The sequence below is a fragment of the Mustela nigripes genome, chromosome 6, assembly GCF_022355385.1.
Source record: "Mustela nigripes isolate SB6536 chromosome 6, MUSNIG.SB6536, whole genome shotgun sequence".
Classification (NCBI taxonomy): domain Eukaryota; kingdom Metazoa; phylum Chordata; class Mammalia; order Carnivora; family Mustelidae; genus Mustela; species Mustela nigripes.
In genome coordinates this window covers 76,725,661-76,738,309 of record NC_081562.1, presented here as the reverse complement: position 1 = coordinate 76,738,309, position 12,649 = coordinate 76,725,661, and the positions used below count along the sequence as shown (strand labels likewise).

General features: G+C 35.9%; 1 protein-coding gene and 1 pseudogene across 3 annotated transcripts in view; one reads left to right on the top strand and one right to left on the bottom strand.

Moving 5' to 3' along the window:
* The window catches only part of CNTN1 (contactin 1), a 353,970-nt gene that overhangs the window by 296,866 nt on the left and 44,455 nt on the right, over positions 1-12,649 (bottom strand). The gene's annotated exons all lie outside the window — the stretch shown is intronic.
* Positions 843-2,219, top strand: LOC132020656 (elongation factor 1-alpha 1-like; annotated as a pseudogene).

Sequence of the window (12,649 nt, the reverse complement as noted above, 5' to 3'; positions counted from 1 at the left end):
ACACTTAATAATATACCAATGATAAATAATATACCAGTATATTCAGTCTAGTTTTGTAATAAATATACCATTTATATTATTATAAATAACATACCATGAATAATGAATAATCATACCAAAAATGACAAGATAGCAAAGTATTAGGAGTAGCTATTCTGAGTAATGGAGCCATGGGTAATTGCAATTTTCTTCAGTCTTTTCTACCTTTTTTAATAGCAGTAAATTTGGAAAGTTAAAAAAGCAACAAATATTGGGGCACCTGGGTGGCTCAGTGGGTTAAGCCTCTGCCTTTGGCTCAGGTAATGATCTCAGGGTCGTGGGATCAAGCCCTGCATTGAGCTTTCTGCTCAGTGGGGAGCCTACTTCCCCCTTCTCTCTGCCTTCCTCTCTGCCTACCTGTGATCTCTCTCTCTGTTAAATAAATTAATAAAATCTTTAAAAAACAAATATTGAAGATGAAGAGGATGAAAAGCAGAGCGGCCGGTTTGGATAAAGTTTTCTTCTCTACACTTTTTTTAGTGGGAATGGGTCAGAATCACTAGAGCCTCAGGATAGGCACATGGTTTGTGGCCCCTTGTGCAGGAAAAATTATCTCATTATAGGGTCTTCACTACCACTACCACCACTGTATTTGCAGATACTTAAATATGAAAACCACTGAGAGCAATGATACACTGATGGGGAGATTCCATACTCTATATTTCAATCATGTAGATTGGGCAGTCAGAGAATATTTCTGAACTTCAGTTTTAATTATAAAATAAATGGACTTATTTTCATGATGGGTTTGCCACCACAAACACAGGTGTCATGAACACAGGTGTCACTACACCAGAACGAAAATGGGAAAGGAATAGATTCATTTCAACATTGACATCATTGGACATATAGATTAGAGAAAGTCTACCACTACTGGTCATCTAATCTATAAATATGGTAGGATCAACAAAAGAACTACTGAAAAATTTGAGAAGGAGGCTGAGATGGGAAATGGCTCACTCAAGTACGCCTCAGTCTGGGATAAACTGAAAGTGAATGTGAAAGTGGTATCGCCCTTGATACCTGTGGAAATTTAAGACCAACAAGCATTATGTGACCATAGCTGATGCCCCAGGACATGGAGACTTTATCAAAAACATAACAGACACATCTCAGGTTGACTGTGCTGTCCTGATTTTTGTTGCTGGTGTTGGTGAATTTGTAGCTGGTATCCCTAAGAATGGGCAGACCCATGAGCGTGCCCTTCTGGCTTACACACTGGGTATGAAACAACTAATTGTTGGTGTTAACAAAATGGATTCCTCTGAGCCACTCTACAGCCAGAAGAGATACCAGGAAATCATTAAGGAAGTCAGTACCTACATTAAGAAAATTGGCCACAACCCCAACAAAGTAGTATTCATGCCAATTTCTGATTGAAAAGCTGACAGCATCCTGGAGCCAAGTGCTAACATGCCTTGGTTCAGGGATGGAAAATCACCTGTGAAGATGACAATGCCAGTGGAACCACACTGCTTGAAGCTCTGGATTGCATTCTGCCACCAACTCATCCAACTGACAAGCCCTTGCGTCTGCTGCTCCAGGACGTCTACAAAATTTGTAGTATTGATACTGTCCCTGTGTTCCAGGTGGAGACTTGTGTTCTTAAATCTGGGATAGTGGTCACCTTTACTTCACTCAGTGTTACAACTGAACTAAAGTCTGTTGGAATGTACCATGAAGCTTTGAGTAAGGGTCTTCATGGGGGCAATGTGGGCTTCAGTGTCAAGAATGTATCTGTCAAAGATGTTCGTCACAGCAATGTGGCCAATGACAGCGAAAATGGTCCACCAATGGAGGCAGCTGGTTTCATGGCTCAGGTGATTATTCTGAGCCATCCAGGCCAAATAAGTGCTGGCTATGCACCTGTGCTGGATTGTCCCAGAGCTCCTATTGCTTGCAAGTTTGCTGGGCCGAGGGAGAAGATTGATCATCATTCTGGAAAAAAGCTGGAAGATGGTCTCAAGTTCTTGAAATCTGGTAATGCTGTCATCATTTATATGGTTCCTGGCAAGCCCAGCTGTGTTAACAGCTTCTCTGACTATCCTCCTCTGGACTGCATTGCTATTTATGAAACGAGACACATAGTTGCTGTGGGTGTCATCAAAGCAGTGGACAAGAAAGCAGCTGGAACTGGCAAGATTACCAACTCTGCCCACAAAGCTCAGAAGGCTAAATGAATATTATCACCAATATCACCAATACCTGCCACCCAACTCTTAATTAGGGGTGGAAGAACAGTCTCAGAACTGTTCAAGTCAACGGGCCATTGAAATTTAATAATAAAAGACTTGGTTAATGCATTGTAAAACCTTCAAAAGAAAAGGAGTATATTTTGTGAACCATTTGCTTCTTTTTGGTGGGGGGCAGGTTCCCCCCCCCCCCCCGAGGATTTTATTTGTTTATTTGACAGACAGAGATCACAAGTAGGCAGACAGGCAGGCAGAGAGAGGAGAAAGCAGGCTCCCTGCTGAGCAGAGAGCCCAATGTGGGGCTCAATCCCAGGACCCTGGGATCATGACCTGAGCGGAAGGCAGAGGCTTTAACCCACTGAGCCACCCAGGAGCCCCCGGAACTTTTTAATGGAAAAAACTTGACCAAAAATCTGTCACAGAATTTTGAGATTAAAACAAAAGTTTAATGAGAAAAAAAGAACGGATTGAATGAGATACCCTCTTTACCTTAGTATTTTAATTACTTATTTGTTTGATTTAGTAATACAGAAGAGAATAAGGGAAAACATAGTATTATTGTTTTTATAAATCAGATGGTACTCTACAGAGTTTAACACATTATACACTTCAAATTTTTTGTCTTTAACTTTTGTGATATTTTAAAATATTAAGTAATAGTCTTCAAAATTATTGGGAACTCTTGGCAACAGAGATTAGAATATGAACAATGTAACATACCATAAAATTGTCTTATTTGGAATTAAATAAAATAACCACAAATTGAAATCTATACTTGGCTCTCAGTCATTAATGCTAGCAGCTAGATGTAGGGTGGGAGACGAGCCTGATCCCATACAGGTGATCCCATAAAGCAGATATTTTTCAAAATTGTTTCATATAAAGGGTCCACCATTTGAAATATTTTAATTGTTTTACATATTTCAATATTTTAACAGAAGCTTCTAGACTTTATAAGGAAAAGGACCTGAGAAGTTCTAAGTTTACTGTCTGGACTCAAGTAAGCGAGTATCATTCATAGGACAATGAATGTGCTACACACGTTGTAGCTCTGAAACAGTGAATTTAGGACAAGTTCAATTGCACTAAGGCATGGGCTAATAAACCTCAAACAAAGCAGTTATTGTAAGCCAAGGCTCATCTATTATAAACATGTGATCACACAGGGCATACTAAAGTCTTTGTTCTTGTGTTAGCGCACAGTGGTCAAAAGAAATTATACGTTCTATATTTTGTTAAGTTGCTCATAAAAAAAATCAGGGATTTTATAAATATGAATATATTTTTACAAATACAAAATAAAAATGTGAAATAAAAAGATTTAGTTTCACTCCAAACTAACAATAATCATAAAATAATTAGATTTTAAGAACCACAAAATATGAATCACAAGATTTTGCAGATGTGCCCTAGCTATTGCCATTTTCTTATAAAAAGTTCTTTGATTCATAAGGCTCATTAGAGGATATATAGTCTCATCTGTTCAAAGGAATAACATCTTGCACAGAAGAAATACCTTTAATCTACACATGAGGAAGCTATAACTCCTGAAGGCTCTTTCCTTTGCTGATATAGCTAGTCAAGTTGTGCGTATAGAATCACAGTCTTCTGAAATCTATTATATTGTTCTTTTCATTGAACCATAGTGTTTTGTACAAAATCCTTGTCCGCCATAAACTAAAAATTAAGGAGGCCTGTCTGATATTTTGTCATGGTTTCCTCTTGTGATATTAAGTGATACCACGTTCTTCCCTTGGCTCTGCCATGCCCAAGGGCCACACCTGTTCTTTTCCTCTCTCCTTTGACTTTCTCCTGATAATAAAACTTCTAAATGGTCAAGTCCTCCTAGGCTAAAAGAAACAGCTTAAAGAGACAACCTAAACTAGAATATAAAATATTAAGGATTGGGATTTTTGTCAATTTTGTTCATAATGTCCACTTTGTTTAAGGCTACCTGGAATAGTGTCTGATCTAAAGGAGATACTTAGTAAACTTTTATTAAAATATGAAAGTTCCCTTGGTATACTTCACTTAAAAGCCACTAACCTCTCGTAAGGTGTCCTTTTGCTCTCATGGTCAAATATCTTGAAACTTCAGTTCATAAACCTAACACTCTTCATAAGCAATTCAGAGGTCATCAATAACCTTCTAACAATCAAAAGGTAATGGTATCTTTTTAGTTTTCTTTCTTTTGGAACTCATTTACAAACTGAGCACTCTTATGTTATTCTAATCACTATTATTCCTATTTAATCTTAGTTTTCTCTGTCCCTTTCTGTTTTTTTTCTCCTTTGCTGGCATTGTTTCCCTTACCTAAATAAATAATAAAATTCTTTACTTATGACCTTGGCCGCCTCTCCTCACTTTGCTAGTTCTCCCTGGCCGTATCTTTTACATCATGGTTTAAATTACCGTAACTCTACCATTAATATCCAAAATTGTTTGTGAACCTCATCTCCTGACTGAGCAAAAAGATTGCACATCATGTCTTCTTGAATGACCCACAGGACCTCAAACATAATATCTCCAAAGTAAACATTTTTTTTCTTTATAATCCTCTTCCACCAAACTGAGTTTTTGCACCTCCATTCCCTCACTAGCGTAGTTCTTTTTTTCTGATTCTCAGCTGATGTCTATGCTTTCGATTTCTTTGAAAAGAAAGATGCAACCAAAAGAGAAATTCTAAATATTGCCAATACCACACCTACCAACTTGCATTCATCTGTGTCCCTAAACCACATAGTTTCCTCTGTTAATATGCATAAACTGTCCGACTACTACCTAAAGCTAATCCCTCCTTGTGTGCTTGGAACCTATCCATACCTTTTTAGCTACTCAAAGATAATACTCAAAAATCTGTCCTCACCCCACCTGCCTCTCTGATTGTTTTTTTTTTCTACCAAAGTATTCCCAATATCACGCAAAATAGATTTAAAAAAATTTTTTCCATCTTAAAAAATGACAACGAACTCTTTTGATCCACATCTACATTCAACCACTATTTGATTTCTCTGCTCGCATTTACTCCAAGGCTCAAAAGAGATATAAATACTATTTCGCTGCCTTCTCCTCCCATCCTCTCAAACTAGTTCAGTTAGGCTTAGATTCTCTCAGATCTATCCAATAGCTCTTGTCAAGGTCCCAGTGACTGCTGCACCACCAAATTAATGGCCAATCCTCAATTCTCTTTCAAATAAACTAGTAGGAGTATTTGACAAGTATAGCACTCCTCCTTCTCGAGAGTCTCAAGACTTCCCCAACCAAATATATAAAAGAGGGAACATCTTGTCCACAACTTTCCAGACCTCGATGTCCCTTCTTGTCCACCCCTCTTCTCTCCCTTAGCTAGCTTTACTGAAGCTCTCATAGTACCAGTTACTATCTGACACACAGTCACTTTTTGTGAAATATAGGCTTGATGACAGCAAGGACTTGTGTTTCTAACAGGTCCAGTATATATTAAGCACTCACTAAAAAATTTTTCACTATTTGCACTCACTAAAAATTTCACATGTATAGGACTGAGCATAATCATTAAAAGAATTTTTTTTTTTTTTCAGTAAAAATATCACTGAGTTGCGGTGGGTTAAACTGAACGGTGGACAATAGAGATACAGGCTGTCTATTTTACATGTACCATATATCTATTTTGCTACAATACCTGGTTCACTGTGTGAAGACAATACATGTTAATTTATGTTAATGTACCTTAAATCCTTAAAAAAGGACAGCTCTATGCAACTATCATATAGCTTAGTTCTTAAACTGTTCTTACAAAATGGAATAGAATCCAGAAATAATAAAGTACTGGTGCTCTTTATTAGCACTAATAAATCAGAACACCAAGTTAATCATTCCTGTGACAGCTGAAAGAATTGAAATAATTCATTAATGTCAAGAATGCTATGCTATAAGACCAAGTATAAGAATCTAAGAGGTGTTTTATCTGTTTTCAGGCTTAACATATTGTAATTTTAACTTGGCAAGAAAAGATAGATTAAAACTACATGTTGCACCTATAATTTTAAATTACTGTTTATTAGAAAAGCATTTTCTCTTCTGCTAAGTTGTTTCTTACATTGATTCCTCTGACTTTATCCCACTCTTTTCTTATGCTTGGTGGTTTCTACTTAGACTTGTCAATAGATAAATGGCTGATTGAATCAGTAGTGAAATATTTTTAATAAAACATCTAATAATTAAGACATTAGAAACCAATATATTAATGTCATTTTTGTTATTAAACTGACAATAAATGCCACAATTCTATTTACACACAGTTTCCATTTTGTATTGTTTTTTAAATATCTTGAGTACAACATTTATAAATAAGCACAATTTTCAAGTATAACAACTATTCCAATATGAAAATAAATATCTTAAGAATAGATTACTATATGCATGCACAGCCAATTTTTTGAAACCTTAGATTATTTCAGAACACTTTGGGGACAGCGTTCTGCAATTTACCTGGGTTTAAAATGCCATCTGACACCCACTAGCTGTGAGAATTTTGCAAGCTTCTATGCCCTGAGTACTTTAGCTTCTTCATCTGTAAAGTAAGAATATTACCTACCTCATCAGTTTGTTGCAGAGAAGAAGAGAGATATGTATCTTTTATGTAAACCTTGGAGTTACTTTTCATTCTTCTTTCTCCTTCAGCTTTGGAAAGACTTTCCAATGTCTCTCACCTAATAATTAACACTAAACCTGGCCTCTGCCTGGGTGCTCACCTTATATTCCACCTTTGCTAATCCTGAAGACCCTCTTACACTCAAGAGTAGCTCCTCAAAAAGTACTACAAACCACTACCAAACTGTACATTCCACTGTCCCCTTCAAATATCTGTAATGACTCCGGTTGCCTGCAAAACGATGTACAAATTCCCAAGTATTTTATGCCATCCACAATCTGGGTGTCTTGCCCACACAGCTTTATAGCCTAATATTCTCCTTCATGAATACTCCATTTCATTCAACTAGTACTACTGGTTGCCTAGAAAGAAGTAATACAAATTCAAACCACCTTTTTCAAAACAGTTCTCCATTGCCTGCAATGGACTCACCTATCTTCCTATTATGGAATATTTCCTTAATAACAAAACACAATCAAGTCCATTAATGGTCATTATAACTATTTTTCTAACAATTTTTGTATTGTTATTTATGCCATCATTTTACAGCAATAACCTCCTAACTGGGGTATTTTTTTTTTCTTCTGCACTCCAAAATACATTCTCCATATAGCAGCCAAACAGATATGTTAAAATAGGAAATCATATCAGGTCACAGCACTGCCGAGAGCTTCTACTGGGCTCCTATACTCAGAAGAAAAGACAAAGCATCAGGCATCCCTCTGTAGTTGCCTGCCCTGTCTCCTCGTTTCTGCTCTGGGATCTATTACTCTGCCCTCACTCACTAAGCTCCTGGAACCCTCCACTTTTATCCCTTTTTGTCTATGTAATTCTTCTCATACATCTCTGCATGGCTTACTTCTCTGACAAGACCTTCTGTGACTACCTCTTCTAAAAGATTCACCAAAACAATCACATGTGTGTGTGCCCGGACACATAAACACACACATACATGCTCACACGTGATTACTCTATCCTTTCCCTTGCTTAGTTGTCTTCTTAGAATTTATCATCATCTGTACTTATTTACTAATTTCTGATGTTATCATCTTCCCAAGTCTTCAGATGGAATGTAAACTCAACAGAGCAGAGATAATCTTCTTTACAGCTGTATCCCTAATTCACAATATTGGAAATACTTGGTAAACATTTGTTCAATTACTAAATTAATCCTCCTGCTAAAAAGCATATAATCTGTTTCCTTAACCAGAAATATAAACTCCTTAAGGAAAGAGATTTGTCTGAATGCTCTAATATTCTTGAATTCAGTAGAGTTGCTTGAATAGGATAGGTGTTTAAATAATTAAATAATTATTAATTATTGTGTGTTTTTATTTTTGTTTTTTTTTCTTCAAAGATTCCATTTATTTATTTGACAGATAGAGATCACAAGTAGGCAGAGACACAGGCAGAGAGGAGGCAGAGAGGAGGAAGCAGGCTCAATCCCAGGACCCTGAGACCACGACCCAAGCCGAAGGTAGAGGATCAACTGAGCCACCCAGGCGCCCCTTGTGTGTTTTTTTTTAAATCAATAGAATGACAGTTTAGAGTAAAATGCACGCTAAGCATTACATGCAAGTAGAATTTCCAAAGTGAAACAGAAAACAGAACATCAAATAAAGTGATCTTTCTACCCTTTTTATTAAATACCTGGCTTCTTATTTAATGTGCTATGAAAAACTACTTTACACAGAGATTTATTGCCCAAAATCATCTGCAAAATTATTTTGTACAGAATTTTACCTCTTTTGAAATCAAACTAAATTACTAGACTTTCCAAATCCTAAATAAATTGAATTCCTTGATTCCAGGTCCCACAAAGCCCAGAGGGGGCTTTCTGTTCAGTCGAGTATATATTTCTAAAATCAGGACAATGATTTCTAAGGTTTTTTTTCTTAGTGTTGCCAAATTTCTCTTTATGATAATATAGATAGGTAGCATAAATCAATAAAAACACCAAAAGACTTAAAACTGTTAAGGGAACATAATAATTCACACCAAAATATTTTTGAAATATAACAGCAAACTGTTTTGCTCAGCAAATAGTTTTTTCTGTCTCTCTACTCAACCCTCAATGCTGAAGTTTACAGTGAAAAGTTTAAAGAAGCAGGCAAGGGTAGGTAAGCAAAATGCCTGGCACATAGTTATCATTCACTATTTTTAAGCAAATAGATAAAACAATATAAAAAGCCCTCAATAAGGAACATGACAAAATACCTGGCCCCCAAATATTATTATAATAATAGTATAGTATAACTAGTATAACTGCCAACCAGTTTTAAAAAGTGAGACAGAAATGCAGTATATGTTCATTTCACTTGTAAAAGATAGACCCATTGAGACAAAAGGAATTATTAATTTTTTCAATTGGAAGTTAAATAATAGAGACAGAATGGGTTTGAATATTAACTTATATCATTCAGTTAATTTCCTCAATTATGGAAAATATTTAGCTTATACTCATATACATAACTTACACAGTTTCTTCTTTAATTAATAATGAATAAAGAACTAATTTCTTTAAAAATTTTTGGAATATCCAAGACTATTTGAAACAGTCTTTTTAATAATTCAAAATGTTATAAAATTAAATATCATTTGGTAATGGTAGACTGGCCAACATTTTAAAAAGTGAAGTATCTGATGCCAATACCCATACCTTGATTGAAAATGACCGTTAACAGTGAAGGGACTGAAGATGTCAATGATAATTAAGTTATGAGAATAATAATTGTTGAAAAGTTAAGCATGTAGTTCTTTGTAAAAATAAATAACATCTGTTGAGTAGGCATTTTGCAATCAGTGTTCAGTCTCATGCATAGCACTACCAAAGAAAAAATGGAAAATTTAGAAAAAGTTTTAAGTCTTAGGATATTTGCCTGAACAATGGGTATCTGGGTGGCTCAGCTGGTTAAGCAACTGCCTTCGGCTCAGGTAATGATCCTGGAGTCCTGGGATTGAGTCCCACATCGGACTCCCTGCTCGGCAGGGAGTCTGCTTCTCCTGCTAAACTCTCTCCTCTCATTCTCTCTCTCAAATAAACAAATATCTTTTTAAAAAAAGGTATTTGCCTGAACAAAATAAATCAATAAATAAAATTGTGTATCTCCTGATAGACAATATCAGGAGATAAATTATACCATAAATCAATATGGTACAATTCAACATGGACTATTTTATAGCAGCTAAACATAGTGATTATAATTATGTAGCAATATGGATCACATTAAATGTCAAGTGAATGAAGCAGTTTGCAAATTGTTATACTCCAATCACAAATATATAAAGAAATGTTTGGGCACCTGGGTGGCTCAGTTGGTTAAGCGACTGCCTTCAACTCAGGTCATGATCCTGGAGTCCCGGGATCGAGTCCCACATCAGGCTCCCTGCTAGGCAGGGAGTCTGCTTCTCCCTCTGGCCCTCCCCCCTTTCATGCTCTCTCTCTCATTCTCTCTCAAATAAATAAATTAATTAATTAATTTAAAAAATCTTTTAAAAAATGTTTGCTTAAGAAATAAAGGTTAAAAGTAAATATAAAATGATAACCATGGATGTGACTGTAAGAAGATATTCTAATGTTCTCTAAGAAAGTGATTTCACTTTTCAAATATAACTCACTAATATTACATGTATGTTATGCTTCCATGTAAGAGTCTCTGTCCCCAAACGTCTCCCTTCCCAGTAAATCCATGAATCTATCATTAGAGAATTCTTCTCTGTCCATTCTTAAAACTGGGGGACCTCTACTGAGGTTCTTTCTACTTCTTCCTACATTCACCCTCAAAGGCTTTAACAACCACTTTTATTCTACTAAATCTCAAGGCTCTCCCACTTAGTACCTCGTTTCTAAGTTCCTGCCTTATATTTTTTAACAGGAACTGAATGTACATTTTCTTTAAAGATTTTGTACAAAAGTATTAATGGGAGTTTCTTTTATCACCTCTGGCCTCCTGCACATGGTTTCATGTTATCATACCTGTTTTTCAAGTTGGAAACCTTAACAGCTAACTTCACTTTTTTCTCTATGTCTCCCATCATGAATAACAAGTCCCCAGCTACCGGCTCTTCCACTCTAGAAGCCTCCTCAATGTGACCCAACTTCTCAAGTCTCACTTTACCCATGCATTCATCTCTGGTGTGCTTTTCTTTCTTTTCCAAACACACATTCCAAAAACTTGGTCCGCATCACTGTATTTAATCTTTACACCAATCATCTACATTAACACCATTTTACAGACAAAACTGATGCACAAAAGGTAAGTAATGGGATAGCATGGCTTGTGAGTGGCAGAGCTGGTACCTTGTACTACTACAACAATCTCCTATCTCTATGCCACTCCTTCTAATGATTGTTTTTCAAATATTGTTTTGCCTGTCATTGTCCACATAACAATTCAAACTTATTAGCATCTCAAAGAAACTTCTTGAAAGTCTATAGCAAGTGTAATTGTCCAAACTTACCTCCAACACTCCCTACTCCACACCATGTGTTCCTGCCAAACTGAACAGAATGAAACTCAGAACATGCTGCATCATTTCTGAACCCCATCATTTTGTACAACTGCTCAGAAAACTGTCCCAATACCCTCCCCCTCAAAATACCTTAAAACCAGACAAAAAGCCTTATTCTTCCATGAAGCCTCTCCTCTATCACCAGATTACAGAATAACCTTGTTCTGCTCTCTGGATTTCTGTAACACTATATTCACACAGCTGACACATTCTCTACTGTAAGTTAAAAGAATTCAGTTATTGGCTAGTCTACCTTCCTAAATTATAATCTCCTAAAAAGTCAGAGATTGTATCATTTTCTCATCCAATTATAATAGCTGCGTATCTACCAGGTGATAATATTTAACTCAATGCTTGGCTCATAGTAGCCATTCAATAAATGGTGGATGCAAAATATAATCAGAGCACCATAATCAGAGCAAATATTCATGGAAAGGGTAAAATCTTATTACATAGCCTTCAAGATCAAGGAGACTTATAAGAGAACTAATACAAAAGCCTGAAAGACCTCTAGGGATAAAAGGCAAAGAACATGAAAGGGGATGAGATATAAAAATGACAGAAGAGTTCTAAAGCAGCAAAGGAGTAAAAAAAATAAAAAATAAAAAATAAAATAAAATTCACTCCTTTGAAGAAAATTTTGTCATTTCTGAAAAATTAAATAATCAAATGCAGGTTGATTTGGATAGAATTCTCTGCAACAAAGACAAAACATTTTCCTTTCTCCTTCTTTGTATAAACTCTTGGTTCAGCTACTGACCAGTGGAGCTATTATGGTGAAATACCACTCCACTAAATGCTTTCAGTTTTAGCCCATTTAAGCTATAAAACTCAACTTGGCAGTCACCTTGCTGCACAGTGAAAGAGCAGGATAAATGAAACTTCCCTGAAGCTCTCTTTATCTTCAAACAGTAGGAGAACATTATTGGCTTCCTCCAGTTGTGGCTAGGTTACACGGGTTATATTTTAAACATTTTAGTCCAAACTCCCACTGTAATGTGATATCATTGGGCCAGTTTGTCTAACTTGAGAGAAAGCCCTATTATTATAAGTAGACATAGTTTTGCTTCATTTTTGGGGAGTATACATAAAACACTTGGAAAGGTTAGAAATCTAGATTTTTTTTTCCTTTTTGAGTAAATGGGAAAACAAGAAAAGAAATTCATTCTGAGTAAATTTAAAAAGTAACAAGTTCAAATGTGTTTAATTAGTAATGATAATATATTATAAATTCACTGCTAGAATTTTCAATTTTTCCATTAAAATTCAATTA